Genomic DNA, 18,062 nt, shown 5'->3' with positions numbered 1-18,062 from the left:
CAGAGGACAACTTGTAAGAACTGGTTATCTCCTTTCACCCTGTGGGTCCTAGAGATTGAATTCAGGTTGCTAAGTCTGAGGCAAGCACCTTTACCTGCTAAGCCATCTCACCAGCCCCCAATTACACATTTTTTTTAAATAGTACACACAAGGTATGATAGGTCACAAAGCACAATATATTTTATAAGGCAAATCATACAAAATATTCTTTACAATCACAATGTAATGAAATTAGCCAATTAGTAAACAAAAAAAACCCAGAATTCATAAATACATAAAAGCTAAAGGACACATTCATGACTAACAATTCCAAGAAGAAATTATAAGGAAATGAGACAATTACCACTCAAGAGTCTGAGGTTGAAGAATAGTTCAAGGTCACCAGGGTCTGCCTGTCTACTGTCTTTGGGGGATCAGATAATCCATGAGTTCAAAATCATCCCAAACCCCTCAACTACATAAGATGAGGATACCTAAGACTGTGCCTCAAAATCAAGAAAGAAGAAAAGAACCAGGAACACCTGACTTTGCAAATACATTTCATGCAAAATAAGCTGGGCTTGGAAATTAAGAGTTCATATCTGCTACTAGAAATTCTTGGGCAGAGGAATGGCTTAGGAGAGAAACAACTCCCCCAAGCTGTCCTTTGACTTCCATATACATTCTGTGACATGTACACTTGCTCACGCTTGCTCTCTCTGTCCCTCTCCCCCTCCCTCCCTCCCCCCCTCTCTTTCACATACACACACACACACACACACACACACACACACCATAAATGTTATATATATAAAAAACAACTTTAGGTATTTGCCCTCCCAAAAGAATCTGTATAATAAATTTCCAGTTGATGCTGATGCTGCTAGTCAAGACAGAATAGCTGCAGAGGCTAGTGGTGCACACCTTTAATTCTAGCAACTGTGGAGGCATAGAGTTTGAGGCCAGCTTGATCTACATAGCAAGTACCAGACCAGCCAAGGCTACAGTAAGACTCAATCTCAAAAAAACAAAACAAAATTCAAGCAACTATGTTGGCCTTAGGGTCAATACATTTTAAGAGACAGACATATCTTTTATAAATACAATGGGATAAAATTAGACAATTAGCAAACAAACAAACAAACAAACAAAAAGGCAAATACGTAAAAGCCTATAACTCCAAGAAGAAATCACAGGGTAGAAATTAAGACAATTATCACTTAAGAGCTGAGATTAAAAAAAAAAAAAGTCCAAGGCCACCAGCACCACTTAGAAACAAAAACAAAAAGCAAGACCCTAGCTGGGCTGTGGTGTCATACAACCTCAATCCCAGCATTTGGGAGAGAGAGGCAGATGAATCTCTGTGAGTCTGAGGGCAACTAAGAGAGAGTTCTAAGACAGTCAGGGCTGTACACAGAAACTGTCTTGAAACACACACACACACACACACACACACACCAAAAAACCCAGATTCTATTCTGTCACCCTGTATTTACTTCTCCTTATATTATAGTTTTATTTTTTTTATTTTGTTCTTGTTGTTGTTATGGTTTTTTACCAAATTAATCTTGGAATATGCCCTATTAACCCTCTTCTAGTCTGTTTTTCTTACCAAATCAAATCTAACCATCTAGCCAGATGGCAGTTGGCACATTAAAGTTATCTATTTAATCTCAGCACTCTGTAAATTCAAGGCCAGCCTGGTCAACAGATCCAGGACAGCCCAAGTTACAGAAAACCTTGTCCTGGAACAACTATTAATTATAATTAATTAATTGAAAATAGCTATCATCTAAGCATATGGTTTTCAATACTGCCTGCCCACTGCAAACACCTTGAAGAGACTCATTCTTTAAACATCTGCTTATTGGTGTGGGGGTGGGGTGGGGGGTTACATGACTTAGTGCACATGTGGAAGAAAGACAGAGGACAGCTTTGTGAAGCTGGGTCTCTCCTTCCATCTTACACAGGTTCTGAGGCTTGTATAGCAAGGACTTTTACCCTCAAAGCTATCTCAGCAGATCCTGAATAGGTTTTTAACATCTATAGAAAAAGTCCAGCCTAGTGGCGCACATCTATAGTTCCCATACTCAGGAGACTGAAGCAGAAATGTTTGAGTTAGAGATCAACATAAGCCACAGAGAAAACATGAAGAAATACAAAGATTCTGTCTCCAGTGAATGAATGGAGATATTTTCCCCCTAGATGACTAAGCTTGCCCAGGTGAATCCATGGTCAGTGTTGAAACTCTCTAGTTTGACTATCCTTCCCATCAGAATTATGAATATTGGATTTTTCTCTCCTTTATATTCCTGCAGTACTCAGAGACCACATCAAGTTTGCACTTAACTGTTACTCTACCTTTGAAGTCTTGTTTCTTCAACTTGATTAATAAAAGTACACACCATATCTTCATTTTTGTATCCCTATAATACAAGGATAGGAATGGATACATGGTAGCAACTCCGACATTAGTTCTTCATTGAGTATTGATTCAGTTTAGAATTCAGAGTCTTAATAATATTCCTAGTATATTCAATTCAAGAAACTACATTCTTTCCTTTTAAAATATAGTTATGCAAATAAACTTTTTCTTTTAGTCAGTTAGCTCCTTCCTTCCCCATAGATAAGCTGGAGAAAAAACATTAATATTCCAAAATGATATGAACAATAAAATAATTAAAAGGCTTCCAAATGGCTTCACAAGTTGCTTCCTTAGAGCAAACAGCTTTTCTAAATCAATTAAAGACTGTTTCAAAAACAATTACAGAATCAAAGTACACACATTTAAAGACGCTAAAGCTCTGAATAGTTGTATGATTTGCTTTCTCAACAGATGTGCATCCTTCAAGCCCTGAATTCACCAGATGCATATTACTCTGTACTTTAAATTTTTACATAACACCCCACTCTAGTTTTATAAATATACTATCACATGAAAGCAAAATTCGGCTGTTGCTTTATTCCATTTATTAAATATTAACAGGTTATCTCCACTCTGCAAAAAAAAATTTAGGTTCATTTTAATACAGCAAAATGTCTGTAAACACAGGATATGATAACCTCACCATTATTTTTGTACTTGCTGATTTCTGCCTAGAATATGAAACATAATGAATTTGCTAGAAACTAAAGCTAATATCACAGGCTTATAATTCTAACACTGGGGAGGCATAGGCAGGCAGATCTTTTTGAGTTCAAGGCCAGCCTGGTATGCATAGTGAGACTCTGTCTCAAAAAGAAAAGAAAACAAACCAAATGAAAAAAAAAAAGGAAGAAGAAAAAGAGAGGAAGAAAAAGAAAATTATTACAACAGTTTAAGACATTTTTTAAAAAATGTGTGTGAGTTTGTGAACCTTGCGTCCTCAGAAGTCAGAAGAGGGTGTCAAATCCCATATAACTACAGTTACAGAAGGATATGAACTATGTGGATAGTGGAACAAAAAGCCTGGGTTCTCACCAAGAGTTAGGAGTGGTCTTAACTAATGCACTATCTCTCTTGCCCCACAATAGTAAAATGGCCTACTTACATTTCTTGGAAAATATGTCTTTTATAGCTTCACTATTTTTTTCCCTCAAAATTTAGTTATAACAGCAATTGGACTACATTCAAAGTCAGGAGGCCTGAAATTCTGTCCTATTCATTAACTAGCTATACAACCGAAGAAAACGGCTTAGCTTCCTGCACTTACATCAGTCACAGCTGGAAAATGGACGTGTCTTACTTGACTTTCTCCATGCTTTCTTTCAGCCTTATAATTTCAAAATATATTTTGATTTTTAAATTCTATTAATTCCATATGTGTATGATGAGTATGGAGCTGAACATGTTTCATGGCATGTGTTCAGAGCTAAGAGGACAACTTCATGGAGTTTTCTCTTATCTTTACATGAGACCACATGATCAAACTCAGATCACAAAGCTCAAGTCTTTAGGCCTGTACAGCAACACCTCATAGCCCAGGTTCATAATGTTTGAAACCTATGAAACAGAAGCATTAGCCAGATGGATTTCATAGTGTGAGCTTACATAGTGGCTGATTTGGAGAGCATCCATCTCTGGAGAACCTAGGGGCTTTCACACAGATAGTTCCTTGAGTCTGTTGTTAACTATAAAAACAAAGGATGGGAACACCAGAGTTGGTAGAGTATGTGCCTAGATGCACAAAGCCCTGGTTCCATCCCCAGATCTACATAAAACTGGGCATGAAGGAAAACACCTTGTAGACCCAGCCCTTGGTAGCCAGGAGATTTACAAGTTCAAGGTCTTCCTCCTCTCGAAAGTTAGAGACCAGCATGAAACTATGCCTCAAAAATGAAGGTGGGGGCCGGGCGTGGTGGCGCACGCCTTTAATCCCAGCACTTGGGAGGCAGAGGCAAGAGGATTTCTGAGTTCGAGGCCAGCCTGGTCTACAAAGTGAGTTCCAGGACAGCCAGGGCTACACAGAGAAACCCTGTCTCGAAAAAAACAAACAAAAAAGCAAACAAACAAAAAATGAAGGTGGGGGTGGGATGCCAGGTAATGGTGACACACACCTTTAATACCAGCACTCAGGAGACTGAGGTGGGCAGATCTCTAAGTTCACAACCAGCCTGGTTTACAGAGCAAGTTCCAGGAAGGCCAGGGCCACACAGGGAAACCCTGCCTTGAAAAATAAAAATAAATAAAAATAAAGTTGGGCAGTGGTAGCACACACCTTTAGTCTCAGCACTCGGGAGGCAGAGGCAGGTGGATTTCTGAGTTCAAGGCCAGTCTGGTCTACAGAGTGAGTTCCAGGACAGCCAGGGCTACACAGAGAAATCCTGTCTCTAAAAACAAACAAACAAACAAACAAACAGGAAGGAAGGAAGGAAGGAAGGAAGGAAGGAAGGAAGGAAGGAAGGAAGGAAGAAAAATATAAAAAGGGGGAGAAGTCAGGAGAGGTTGAGGACAAGAGACCCCACTAAATATCATATTTGTATCATAAATAATCAAAATACTTAGATATTATGATACCAACTAAGATGAAGATGTTTTGGAGATCAAGGTGTTGTATAGGAGGACAGAACAGTTATAAAGCCAACTACAAGAATATCTGGTTAGCAATTAACACTTAGGCTATGAGAGAACTGTCTTGGGACATCATTTTACTGCTTTTAGAATCTAGCTATTTGGCTCAGGGCAAGAATATGTGTGATCTATCAAGCCCAAGGACCAGGTTTCAATACCTAACACTAACAACAAAGACCCAAAGAAAAGAGTATCCACAGGCCAAAATAAGAATAAAGCATAGTTCTTAAACCTTTCACAAAGGTTAACTCAAAAATGATCATAAACCTAACAATAAGCAGCAAAATGATTATGTCAAAACTAGTACAGGAGAAAATCCTAGGCTCCGCAATAACTTCAAAGATTTAAGACCCACAGAACTATCCATGGAGGGGAAATGATAATTAAACTTCATAAGCATTAAAAATGGGGGGTGGGTGAAGAAAAGGGTCACTGGTTATGAGCACTGGCTGCTCTTCCAAAGTACCTGAGTTCAGTTTCCAGCACCACATAGCAACTCACAATCATCTAAAACCCCAGATGCAGGGGATGTCTTTTTCTAGACTCAACAGGCACTGCAGGAACATGATGCACACAAAATACACTCAGACAAAACACACAGAAACAAATAATCTCTTTTAAAATTAAAAGTTGGCCAGCAAGATGGCTCAGTTGATACTTTTTTTTAAAATATAGCAACATTTTTGTAAAAAGATTTATTTATTTATGTATTTATGTATTTATGTATTTATTTATTATAAGTACACTGTAGCTGTCTTCAGACACACCAGAAGAGGGTATCAGATCTCATTATGGATGACTGTGAGCCACCATGTGGTTGCTGGGATTTGAACTCAGGACCTTTGGGAGAGCAGTCTAGTACTCTTAACCACTGAACCATCTCTCTGGCCCATATAGCCACATTTTAAAAGATTTATTTATTACATTTATATGAGTATACTGTAGCTGTTTTCAGACACACCAGAAGAGGGCATCAGATTCTATTACAGATGGTTGTTAGTCACTATGTGGTTGCTGGAAATTGAATTCATGACCTCTGGAAGAGCAGTCAGTGCTCTTAACCCCTGAGCCATCTCTCCAGCCCCCCAAGTTAATACCTTTATCAACTGAGTAAGAGCCTTACTTACCACACAAGCCAGATAACATGAGCTCTATTTTGGGAACACAGGCAGAGGTGAGATAAGAGAACCAACTGCACACAGGTGCCCTCTCACACATGTATACATGTATACACACACACACACACACACACACACACACACACACACAAAGTTTTCTTTTTTATGCGTGTGTATGTATCTATTTGTATGCAATGTCCCCAGAGGACAGAGGAGAGCATAGATCCCCTGGAACTGGAGTTATGGGGTAGTTGTGAACTGCCATGTGTGGAATACCAAACTCAGGTCATCTGTTAAAAGCAGCAAATGCTTTTAACTTCTAAGTCATCTCTCCAGCCCCAAGTAAAATAAAATAAAATATACAATTTTAAAACAGGCCAGTGAGATGGCTCGGTGGATAAGAACACTTGCTGTCAAGTTTGATGATCTAAATTCCACCCCCAGGTTGAACACAGTGGAAGGAGAGAACTGATTCCCACAAGCTGTCCTCTGACCTCCACATAAGCACTGTAGCATGGCCTCCCAAGCATATGCTCTTAACATTTTCAATGCTGTTTTGTTTTGACACAGTCTCTCTATTTAGTCCTGGCTGGCCTGGAACTTGCTATGTAAGCCAGGCTGGCCACAAACTCAGAGATAAATCTACTCATGTACCTATGGGCACTGGTACACATATATACACGTATCCTTCCCCTTTTCCTCCCTCTCATACTCATAAATATGTGCTCTCTCTCACTCTCTCACACATACACTTAAATAATTTTTTAAGCTGGGCAGTGGTGGCGCACGCCTTTATTCCCAGCACTTGGGAGGCAGAGGTAGGTGGATTTCTGAGTTCGAGGCCAGCCTGGTCTATGGTCTACAGAGTGAGTCCCAGGACAGCCAAGGCTACACATAGAAACCCTGTCTCAACAAGACAAAACAAAACAAAACAAAACAAAAAAAATTTTTAAAAAGATAATCACGACAAAAAAGTTGGAAAATGTGACAAAGGACTTGTAACAATATACATATTATAAAATAAAACAAAAGGAAAGGAACTGAGAAGATGGCTTATTGGTAGTTAAGATCTAAGCACTTTTTTATTAAAAGCCAATCAGATGGTGTGTGCCTTTAATCCCAGCACTAGGGAAGCAAAGGCAGGTAGACCTCCGTGTTCCAGGCATCTGGAGCTACAAAATAAAAGACTGTCTCAAACAAACAAAACAAAACGGCCAGGCACAGAGGTTCACATGTGTAATCCCAACACAGTGAAGGAAAAACAAGATCTCTGGAGCTCTCAACCTGTGTTGCCAGGCACCTAACAGCCAGGTAAGTCCTCAGCTCAGTAAGAGACCCTGTCTCAAAACATGAAGTCAAAGGTTGGAGAGTGGCTTAGCAGTTAAGAGCACTGGTTGACTTTCCAGAGGATCTTGTTTGACTCCTAGCACCCACATGGCAGTTCACAACCCGCTATAATTCCAAGGGGTATGACAGCCTCTTCTGGCCTTCAAGAGTACCAAACACACGTTTGCACAGACACACATGCGGGCAAAACATCCATGCACATAAAACTAGCTAATTAAAACAAATAGAGAATAACTGATGATAGCCAACTTGGAGCTCTGGCCTCCATATGTGAACACACATCTATACTGTAGCATTTGAGAAATGCTACATGAAAGTCTTTCTCCAAAAAGGAAAAAAAAGGAAAAGAAAAGAAAAGAAAAGAAAAGAAAAGAAAGGAAAGGAAAGGAAAGGAAAGGAAAGGAAAGGAAAGGAAAGGAAAGGAAAGGGAAAACCAAATTGTATGGTGTTGCCCTTCAGTCCCAGCACTCAGGAGGCAGAGGCGGGTTGAGTTCAAAGTTGGTCTCATCTATATAGTGAGTTCCAGGCCAGCCAGGGATACAGAGTTAGACCTTGTCTCACAAGAGGGGTGGGAGAAAGAAACTGAAATGATAGGTGTTTCTAAAGGCCTTCAAAACCAAGCAAGGCAAAACTATCTGAAAGATAATTATGTTATCTTTAATGCACCTTCATGCTGATTCATTAATTGTAAGAAATGCAGAGCACTAACATAAAATATGGGGCAAAACTATTAAAAAAAGGAATTCTCTATACTATCTGTTCAATAATTCTGTAAGTCTAAACTGTTAAAAATTATTAATATGCTAGCACTTGGGAGGCAGAGGCAGGTGGATTTCCGAGTTCGAGGCCAGCCTGGAACTACAGAGTGAGTTCTAAGACAGCCAGGGCTACACAGAGAAACCCTGCCTCAAAACCACCCCCACACCCCCCCAGTAATGAACTGGAAACACACACAAGAAAACACAGCAAGGCATTCACAATCATACAATACAGGGCAGATGGTATCACTTTGGACTAAAGAAATTCTAAAAAACTAAAAGAAAAAATACTCCATCTTCCTGCTATCCACCAGTCTTCTGTTCACTGGCATCTTACATCAGGATGACCACTGGGAAATGGACAAAAAATTCAACTGGGAAGCTGGAAGAAACTGTAATCTTTAGTGATTTAGGAATCAGAAATTAAATCTGATTATCATAGCCATTCAAGTGTGCATCGTGCACATACACACACACACCCTTCCTCACTGGTGACCAGTAGTATCTCAAAACTATGAAGAGAGATGTACCTCCATAACACTTTCATTGAGAGGCCCGCAAGTTCTTTTACTAGAGTAGGAGCTATGTGGGGCAGAAATCAACACAGATCCAATGCTGTTTCCTAGAAAAGTTATGCAGCACTTTGATGAAGACATCAAATTGTGGTAAGCACTAAGCACCGCCCAAGCACTCTAAGAGAGATGCTGTACCTAATTCTCTTTGGTGAAAGAGGAACAGCTATTGTGTCTACCCTCCTTCTCTGGCCATGCTATAAAAGCCAAGAGAGAATCGTTTCCCAGAATGTCCACACCTCCACTGTGACAGGCAAAAAAAAAAAAAAAAAAAAAAAAAAAAATTACTATCCCTGGCATCCCAGCCCCACATAACTACGCTGCCCACTTGAAGCTTCTAAGTGAGGGACAAACTACAGTGGTGTAGGGATAGTCCATCTGTCTTCCTACCTCACCAGAACATTCCTGCTGGAGACAAAGCATGAGTCTCTTCTGTCCAGATGGCTCTCTCTTCAGGCCATTTCTGGGATATCACATTAGTTCTGCTTTACAGCCTATCAAAGATACCTGGGTCTCTAAGGTCAGGCTAAGTACCAACTACTATACTCAGCAAAGTATGCTTTTTCTCAGTTCTGGAAACCTAATTGCCCCTGCTTGGCATTTATTTAGATTCAAATGTGCCCTGCACCTGCCTGTCAAAAAAATCCAAATTGAATTGGGTATACATTTTAGATTAAAACAAAGCCATAGGTATATAGGTAAGGAAAAACTATTGCTACAAGTATAAATTAGAGTGTGTTTGTCACTAAATAAAAATTCTGAGCAGACTTTTGTTTTTCAGGTTGTGATCTACCGAATCAATAAAGATTTATTCTAATACCACCATTTATTCTAATATACTCCTTAAAAAAAAAAACATAGCTTTCACCAGCAATTAAACTATAGTAAGTGGAAATGACAAAAATGGCTTAGCAATACCAGATCTGGTGGCACAGGCCTGCAATCTCAGCACTTATAAGATAACACAAGAGGATCAAAAGTTTAAGGCCAGCCTTGACTATATAGCAAATTTGAAGCCAAATCCAGAACATTAAATAATTCAACAATTACCTTTATGCATTGTCTATTATTGTCCTATATAACGCAACATAACAATCCATGTTATTTAGTTACGTATTAATATTATATAATCTAAATCTACTGAGGGTTTGTATTTTTGAAAAATAATCTGATGAATTCAAAGCCACAAAACATGGGAGGGGGAGGAAAGAAGGAATGTGAAACAGATGGCAACTCATTTTTTCCCTGAGTCCATCTTGAACACAATCCCAATAATGTCAAAATCCAATTTAGCTTTCTAAATAAGAAATCTATAAAACTTAAAATGGTAATTCTCAAGCAAATTCACTCTTTTCCTCTCCCCAGCTTCTCGGAGATTCTATATTAGGCCCCAGTGGATAGAGTCGCTGTGAAGGAAAAACTATCATTCTACAAATCCAAAGTTCTTCCAGGAAAGTCTACTATGTATGTAAAGCCACTGAAGCAGTTACTACCAAACTGGTGACATTAAAATCTAACTACATTCTATTTTATATCTTAATATAAAGGTTATTTTATATACTAACATAAATATTAAAAATTAATAGCCTTAATATAAAGATTATTTAACTTAATTAGAAGCTAAATAACCATTTCCATAAAATACGGTATAAGGTAGGAACAAGCTCAGGAGAGAAAAGTCCCATGGTTACAGTAAAAACAAAGTAGTTTCTGGACTTTTTTTATTTTTAACATTTCCACAGTAATTCTTTTGCTCCTGGTTTAACAGCACCACAACATAACTAACTATTGTGCTGATTCTATGATTTTACTATATTGTGCATATGTACAAATGTATGTGTCTATGTCCTTATACACATCTCCTCTATTATGCCTAAACTTTTTAACATCATCAAAGAGCTGTTCAAGAAGGGTCAACAGTTCTTAGATTCCCTCACCAGCAAATTCCACAACTGACAACTGCAAAGATCTCTGGCTTGGTCACAGACTTCTTGTGGAAGAGATCACTAGGGAAAGTATATCCAATGGTTTTGTATTTGTGGCATATAATTTAGGCAGAATTTTCACACCAAATAGCTATTATCCTATTCCTTATATGAAAAATAAATGGATTAACATTTTATAAAAAGACAGGTAAAAGACAGACAGTGCTGAGAGCTAGCAAGACAACATAACTTCAACTTTAAGTAATGAAAAATAACAACTCAAAAAACATAGCCAAAAAACCTAGATATGAATTTAAGAATGTTCCCTTTAAAAACGCCATTTGGAAATTTGAATCACCACACCAAAAAGCCTCAATCAGAGCAAAACATAATTTCAACCCTGCTTCTAAAACGTTATTTAGCCGGACGTGGTGGCGCACGCCTTTAATCCCAGCACTTGGGAGGCAGAGGCAGGCAGAGGCAGGCAGAGGCGGATTTCTGAGTTCGAGGCCAGCCTGGTCTACATAGTGAGTCAAAGGACAACCAGGGCTACACAGAGAAACCCTGTCTCAAAAAACAAAACAAAACAACAACAAAAAACAAAAACAAAAAAAAGGATGTTATTATATTCAGCCCCTTTGAATATAAAGTATATTTGAAATGTTTTAAACTAACCACAGGGACTGAAGAGATGGCTCAGCTGTTAAAGGTACTGACTGCTCTTCCAGAGGACTAAGGTTCAAATCCTAGCACCCACATGGCAGCTCATAACTGTCTGTAACTCCAAGATGTCACACAGAGACACATGCAGGCAAAACATCAATGCACATAAAATAAAAGTACATAACTAAAGTATATATAAAAGATTACTAACCAGAAAGAAAACCTGTTAGTCGAAAATCCAACAGAAGCTGTGATGATGCCTGCTTTTAGTCCCAGCACTTGGGGAGCAGAGGCAAACGGATTTTTGTGAGTTCCAAGTAAATCTGCTATACAAAACAATTTCTGAACCAGCCAAGGTTACACAGTGAAACCCTTTTCCAAAAAGAAAAGAAAAGACCAACATAATAGGCTACAGAGGAAAAACCAATCCATCAATAAATGGGGTTTGGAAGCACATGCCTTTAATCCCAGCACTTGAGAGTCAAAAACAGGTGGATCTCAGTGAGTTCAAGGCCATCTTGATCTACCAAGGGTCCAGGACAGCCAGGACTACACAGAGAAACCCTGTCTCAAACAAACAAACAGGCTACAAAGAACTACAATTTTAAATCCACAAGGCAAGTAAGCATATGTCAATATTTCATTTTCTAAAATCATTTCTACATTCTGATTACTAATGATTTAGAAGGAGGAATTTATTGTATTTTCATTTATTCATTTTATAGTTTATATAAGAATTTTCTAGAAGTCAAGTGAATTATCAAACAGCTGTAACCCCAACACTCCAGGGGAAAGAGTATCTCACGATCAAGGCCAGCCTGAGTTTACATGATAAGTCAGTCTCAAAATAACAAAACAAAACTAAGTTTTGCTAATCTTATAATCTAAGATGGGTCATGCAAGTGATGTTGACCTTACAATTACTATTTTATGCCCCAAGTTTAACTTCCATTAAGAAGACACGTGATTTAAGATTTAAGTAAGTTACTTATGTTTTTTATTTCAATCCATGCTATATCTAACAGCATAAAGATTATCTGAGAAGAACCTATAAAATGTACTTTGGTCATTTCAAAAAAATAAACATATTGTACTTAATATGGGCTTTAGGAAACTATTGATAATTGCATTTTATGCTACATATGATCAATTTCTAGGATCTAAAGTTGTATCTCAATAGTGAAAACTGTGTGAGACCGTTCTGAACTGAATGCTCAGAACTACAAAATAAAGAATAATAAAGCCGGGCAGTGGTGGTGCATGCCTTTAATCCCAGCACTGGGGAGGCAGAGGCAGGCGGAGCTCTGTGAGTACAATACAACCTGGTCTACAGAGTGACTTCCAGGCCAGCCAGAGCGTGAGTGTGTGTGTGTGTGTGTGTGTGTGTGTGAGACAAAAACAAAAACAAAACAACAACAACAACAACAACAACAACAAAAAACCCAAACCTCGAATTCCTGCCGTATACTATTTGAATATTATCAGTTTCTTTTTCAAAAATCCCCTTCCACTAAGTTGGGCTCCCTTAACTATGTTGACTAATGACAACCTTGAAATTCAAAGGTGCTTGTTTTAAATGGAGTTATATAAGTAATCACCTCTCTTTTGACACTGACTAGAATTTAATTCCTCCTTGTGAAGAGGCTGAAACTGTTAGTCTGTGACTTGACCAAAGTCAACAACTAGTTAAGAGGCAAAGGCGGGTTCATTCCCAGAATTATCTTTCTCAAAGCCAATACTTCCACTTGAACATAATTATCTCCTTAAAAGATTAAGAGAGAGTTCAATCATTGGAAAGGGACTCTTGTCCCTTGTCTCTCTAAATGTTCACTAGTTCTTCTAAGACATATACTATACTTCCTACAATTCAGTCACTTAAACAAAATGAAGATAGCATTTCTAATTCGTTTAAACCACAAAAGGATTACTGGCAGGTGAGAAAGAGGTTGAAAAAGGCTTGCCTAAACATGTCTCATCTAGACCTCTAAATATGGATTTCCTAGTGGTTTTTTTAAAGCATGCTCATTTACAAGGCTACGTTTGAATATAGTCAGATGCCTTCCAGTATTGCATTTTCTAAGAAAATTCATACCAGACTCATATCGGTCTGGGAGACTGCTAGAATATGCCATTCTGGCACTTTGCAAATATCCGAAAAATCATCCGGGGGCAACAAACCCAGTTTCACACTCTTGTTTTACGACGTGATGCGTACCCACTTAGGGGACAACGCTCCTATAGGGCGCCCTGCCGAGAGAGCAATAAAGGAAGAAGCGGGGGAAGCGCACGGAAGTTGGGTGGAGGGAGGTCTCATTACCCACTCTTCTGCCCTACCTCTGCCAAGGGCGGCTCCACGGTGCCCAGCCGACACGAAACCCTTACAAGCCCTCGAAGCCCGGCTCTGTCCCAACAGAGAGTCCGGGACGCGGACAATGTGAAGCACAGGATGACCACAGTCACCTCTCCAAGTCTATACCCTTGATTTCGGCCCTGGATGATGCTCCCCCTTCTTTTCGGAGCTGGCACTCCAGGTGGGAAACTCCCGGTCTGCATTGGCCGAAGTCCCTGCTTCAGAAAGGGCGCCTCCTGCGACCGGGTCTAACCCGCAACCCGCAACTCTTTGCACGCAGGGACCCTGGTCCCTCTGTCCCGCCCCCGCAACCCTCCACGGACAGGCCCGCGCCCCACCCGGGATTCCCGAGTCCACTGCCCCGCCCCAGCGAAGGGCTCCTAAAGCCCCCACCCCACCCCCCCCACACACACACGTACACACACACACACATCTCAGACTCCAGTCTCCCAGACCCAGTCGAAGCCAGAGTACCTACCTAAATCAGCGGTGCTCCAGTGTTCCAAGGGGGCGGGCGCGGTCCCCTCCCCGAGGCGCCTACTGCTTCTCTCAACCACCCCTTAAGCCGCAGCTTTGCTTTCCCAGGAGCGGGAGGGAGCGGAGGGAGCGGAGGAGGCGGAGGGGAGGGGGAAGACCAGTTGAGGGGCGGCCGAGCCAAGCCGGAAGTACTAATGCAGGTCCCACCCACCTCCTGGAGCCGCAGAGCATCCTCGTTCTTCTGATAGGACAAACCCCTGTCGTCGCTGTGAAATTCAGACCACCACTTCCGGGTCGTTAATGCTGCGGCCCCTCCTTAGCAACAGCGTGGGGTTGCTAAGCGGAAGTGCCTTTAAATACCCCCCTTCCCCCCCCATTTCTTCGGGGACTGTTGGTAAGTGGGTTGGGAGCTTCGTTTTCTCATTTGGAAATGTTTTTAGGCCTTTAGTTTACAATGTTAGGCCAGGTAAACCCTTCGCTGCAGCAGGTAGTAGGCCCAACGTAGCTGCTTCCATCAGTTGGTCTCTGACACCAGCTCCAAACTACACACACCTCCTGGAATCCTGGGCCATCTCGGCAGCTCCTCCCAAAGCTCCTCTCCAGGCCCCTTGCGGGAGCTTCTTTCTCACTGTCTAGCAAGCATCTCCCTCTGGTGGATTTCCTGTCGTTTCAACCAGACTTTTGCATGCATTTCGTTCTGAACCGGCTCCAGAAGTCGAACAGTGAAGTGGGTAAGAAAGTTTTGTCTTACCTTGTCTTTTCTTTTTTCTTTTTTTTTTTTTTTTTAAGGATTTAACGTTTTTATGTGTGACCTGGAAATAACCTAGCTATATTTGAGTCTATGAAAATTGACCAGAGTAATATTATTATTGTTATTCCATAAAACGGGGGAGTTGGGGGAGACAAAGAATGCCGGTAATCTCGCTTGAGTAGGAAGACAACTAAGCCTCCCATCAGAATAAACCAACATACCTATACGGTGACTAAGAAAGGTGTCCATAAAAACCCTCATTTAGGCTGGGGATTTAGGTCTGTGATACAAAACTTGCCTGGCATGCCCAAGGTCTTTAGTTCGATTCCCAGGCATCGAAGAAAGGAAGGGAGGCAAGGAGACTCATTTACTGGACATGACAAGCAGACCTGTAATGCTTAGACTCCAGAGGAAAAGCGAGGATAGTAACTCCAAGGCCTAGACTACATGGTCAGTCCCAGTTTTAAAACATTTTACCTAACATACCCGAGGCATAAGTTCACTCTTTGAAAAAACTGGAAAACTATGGTGGAGACCAAAGCCAACAAAATAACCCCCTGTAACGACCCCTATAATTATAGTAATTATATTTTTAGAGAAACCTGGGGTGGGGGATAAAACCATCACTTGACTGTATTATTTTTTGAGTCTGAATCTCACTTTGAAGCCCTGGATGACTGATCAGGTAATGTCTATGTAGACCAGGCTGGCCCTGAATTCAGAGACCCACCTTCCTCTTCTCCCAGGTGCTGGGATTTAAAGCGTTCACTACCGGGATGGACCGGCTTTCCTATTTTAACTTTAACTTCTGAATTTTTCTCATCTACATCAGTGGATACACTTGCAACTGTAAGACCCGATTTTATTGGTCACAAAATTATTAGTAGACTGTTGTTTACCTCAGCTAAGACAGAAAACTAATTTTGGTAATTGAAAAGTAACACTAGGCCTTTTCATTTCCTAGACTCATAGGATGGCATTAAATTGATCCATCCTAGGCAGTCAACTCTGCAAAGCTTTTAAGAAACCACTTTAGGCTCAAATGTACCAGCAGTTGGTTATTAAGTCTAAAATAGTTCCATTCCCTACCCCCACCATCATCGTGTATACAATTGGAAATACACACACACACACACACACAAACACACACACACACAATCTGGGTCAGTGATGAGTGTTACAGTAGTTTAGTATTTCACCTGCCAGCAGGTCTAAATTCCAAACTTTAAATTCTAAAATAAATATAAGTCCAACATGCAACAGTTTACAATACATCTAAAGAACTAGAACATGTTTATGGTTTAAAAAAATGTGGCCTATAGAAATTGGTGCCTCATCAAATAAAATTCAGTTAGAACTAACCATAAGCTTAAGCTAATGTGGAAATGCACCTTCATCTGCAGAGCTCTCTGTCCACTGCCTGAGGTGGTTTACAAGCAGCATTTAGCTCCTTTCCTATAGCCTTGGGGTTTTTTAATTCACTGTTCTATTAATATATGAAAATCTGGATTGAGTCCTAAATAACCACATGAGCTTTTTTTTTTTTTTAAAGATTTATTTATTCACTTAATGTATGAGTACACTGTTGCTGCCTTCAGACACCCCAGAAGAGGGCATCGGATCCCATTACAGATGGTTGTGAGCCACCCTGTGGTTGCTGGGAATGGAACTCAGGACCTCTGGAAGAACAGTTGGTGCTCTTAACCACTGAGCCATCTTTCCAGCCCCACATGAGCTTTTGTTTGTTTGTTTGTTTTGCTTTTCGAGACAGGGTTTCTCTGTGTAGCCCTGGCTGTCCTGGAACTCACTCTATAGATCAGGCTTGCCTTGAACTCAGAAATCCTCCTGCCTCTGCCTCCCAAGTGCTGGGATTAAAAGCGTGCACCACCACCATTGCCTGACCACATGAGCTTTTATAATTCTTTCATTTTCAACATAGTCATGCTTAGAGGCCTGGGAAGGTGAGTTGCAAAGTCCTACACTACAACTGCCTATGTGGGCTTAACTACAAAAATCTTATTCTCTTTATTATATTTATTTGTGTATGTGTTGGTGCTGACATACCATTGTGAATGTGGAGGTCAAAGGATGTGTTGAAGGAGTCCCTTCTCCTTTTCAACCATATCGATGGTCTAGAGACTGAGCTCAAGGCGGCAGGTTTGGCATTGGTAGTCGCTCTACCCTTTGAGTGATTTTGCTGGCCGAGGAATCTATACTCTTAATATGAGCTATAAAACAGTAGCATATATATAGGCTAGATCCCGAATAGCCTTCACAACCAGTGCAGTACCCTCATCATATATGACTAATATGGGACTTTCAGCCTCCTAACAGTGTCTTTTTATATTCACTTTTTAATTTTTTCTTTTTTAAAATTATTTATTTTATGTATATGAGTATACACTGTAGCTGTAGAGATAGTTGTGAGCCTTGATCTGGTTGTTGGTCAACCCTGCTCACTCCAGTTGGCCCTACTCACTCAAACCCTGCTTACTCTAGCCCAAAGATTTGTTTTTGTTGTTTCTTTTGTTTGTTTGTTTGTTTTTGAGACAGGGTTTCTCTGTATAGTCCTGGCTATCCTGGAACTCACTCTGTAGACCAGGCTGGCCTCGAACTCAGAAATTCGCCTGCCTCTGCCTCCCAAGTGCTGGGATTAAAGGCGTCCAGGCTTGGCCCAAAGATTTATTTATTTATTTATTTATTATTATTATTATTATTATAAATAAGTACATTGTAGCTACCTTCAGACGTGCCAGAAGAGGGTGTCAGATCTCATGGGTGGTTATAAGCCACCATGTGGTTGCTGGGAATTGAAATACTCTTCGGAAGAGCAGTCAGTGCTCTTACTCACTGAACCATCTCACCAGCCCCTTCATTTTATTTTCTTTGAAATGACTTAAAAAATTAAATTGTGCATGGTGCCTGTGTACATCACTTCAGAAACTGAGTGAGGAGGATTGATATGAATTCTAACCCAGCCTGGACTAAACAACAAAAAGAACACATTTGATATGTAATTAGTACTGAAACCTTGTTTGAGGCCTCGCTATGGTAGCATACAGCTGGAACTCA

At 40.3% G+C, this 18,062-nt stretch overlaps 2 protein-coding genes across 23 annotated transcripts in view; one reads left to right on the top strand and one right to left on the bottom strand.

Moving 5' to 3' along the window:
* The window catches only part of Csnk1g1 (casein kinase 1, gamma 1), a 136,048-nt gene extending 121,607 nt beyond the window's left edge, over positions 1-14,441 (bottom strand). For 5 of the 17 annotated variants that reach the window (XM_011242704.2, XM_011242703.2, XM_011242708.2 and 2 more), the window contains exons 1-2: positions 14,241-14,438; positions 2,341-2,405 (exon numbers count right to left, since the gene is read on the bottom strand). The gene's annotated coding sequence lies outside the window, so the exon portion shown is untranslated. Of the gene's footprint in view, positions 1-2,340; positions 2,406-13,746; positions 14,122-14,240 lie in introns of those variants that run through there. The other 12 variants (XM_011242706.2, XM_030244226.1, XM_011242705.2 and 9 more) reach the window with 6 other exon arrangements.
* Positions 14,442-14,533: 92 nt separating this feature from the next.
* Positions 14,534-18,062, top strand: part of Trip4 (thyroid hormone receptor interactor 4) — a 79,950-nt gene continuing 76,421 nt past the window's right edge. For 4 of the 6 annotated variants that reach the window (XM_006511298.4, XM_030244464.1, XM_030244463.1 and 1 more), the window contains exon 1: positions 14,534-14,970. The gene's annotated coding sequence lies outside the window, so the exon portion shown is untranslated. The remainder of the gene's footprint in view (positions 14,971-18,062) is intronic. The other 2 variants (NM_019797.4, NM_001357872.1) reach the window with 1 other exon arrangement.

The sequence above is a fragment of the Mus musculus genome, chromosome 9, assembly GCF_000001635.26.
Source record: "Mus musculus strain C57BL/6J chromosome 9, GRCm38.p6 C57BL/6J".
Taxonomy (NCBI): Eukaryota; Metazoa; Chordata; class Mammalia; order Rodentia; family Muridae; genus Mus; species Mus musculus.
This window is presented reverse-complemented; position numbering and strand designations above follow the sequence as displayed.